This window comes from Myotis davidii, unplaced genomic scaffold (assembly GCF_000327345.1).
Source record: "Myotis davidii unplaced genomic scaffold, ASM32734v1 scaffold495, whole genome shotgun sequence".
NCBI classification, from domain to species: domain Eukaryota; kingdom Metazoa; phylum Chordata; class Mammalia; order Chiroptera; family Vespertilionidae; genus Myotis; species Myotis davidii.
This window is the reverse complement of record NW_006286239.1, coordinates 354,788-355,805: the sequence shown is the minus strand read 5'-3', so window position 1 is coordinate 355,805 and position 1,018 is coordinate 354,788. Positions and strand designations below refer to the sequence as shown.

The window sequence follows — 1,018 nt, the reverse complement described above, 5'->3', positions numbered from 1 at the left end:
CTGGGGAGCACCAGGAATGCTAGGAATCGTAGTTCTGGTGGCAGACGGATCTCCTAGACACTAGAGCAAAGTGAGCCTGGAGCAAGTTACTGTTGCGGTGGGGGATAGAGGGAAAGCAAAGGTGAGAGATGTAAGTAAAATCAGTGTCTAGGAAAAATTAAAGGGAAGATTTCCTAAAACTTCCAGGAAATCTCTACCAATGAAGCAAAGAGGGAAAAAAAAGCCTCTGTTCTCTGAGCAACAAACCAAACTTGGTTGGGGGTCTCAGACAATTTGCTCCTATGATTTCAAAGACAGACAGAAACTCCCGGATTGGAGAGGGCTCCCCTGAGCCCTCTGGGGGCTCCCAGATTGGAAAGGATGCAGGTCAGGCTGAGGTGAATCTTCGTGCACTGGGCTTCTAGTAGTAAATAATTAATTTCTATCTGAATTCAATGAAAGCAGTATTAATTATTACAATAGTGAGCAATTTAGCTTGTTAACTGACTTCTGAGGTACAGTAATGTTTTTGTTATTGGTAGGTTCAAGTTTAGAAATTTTTTCATTGTTCTGAAGAGTATTAATTCTGGAAACTCATGCATGATACTTTAAAAGTTTCTGTCTTTATAATTAATTCAGTTATAGTGAGGGCAGCTCTTTTACTGAGAGGAAAAAAATATATATGAACCAAAGCAACCATTACCAAATGTGCCACAATAGCCTATACAAGGTACTGGTATATCCAGGCAACTAACCAAACACTCCAGAGCTCTGTTGCCAACCCTTGGCAGAAGTGCTTTATGTCATTTTTGTTCTGTGTCAACAAGTGACATGCGGTCTCTAGGGAAAACACAGGGGAGAGTATTTCAGTGATGATATGAAAATGACAGGGAACCTATTTCCAAAAGTCCAAATAGGTGTGAAATAATTTCTTGAACACTTAAACTCAAAATAATATCCAACATGATTCAGCCTACATCATGGTATCAGCAATACATTACGAAGAAGCAGTGAATTATTAACAATGAAACAGAACTCT

The 1,018-nt window shown here is 39.6% G+C and overlaps 1 protein-coding gene across 3 annotated transcripts in view; it reads left to right on the top strand.

Annotated features, from left to right (window-relative positions):
• PLS1 (plastin 1) overlaps positions 1-1,018 on the top strand; it is a 165,165-nt gene that overhangs the window by 80,265 nt on the left and 83,882 nt on the right. The gene's annotated exons all lie outside the window — the stretch shown is intronic.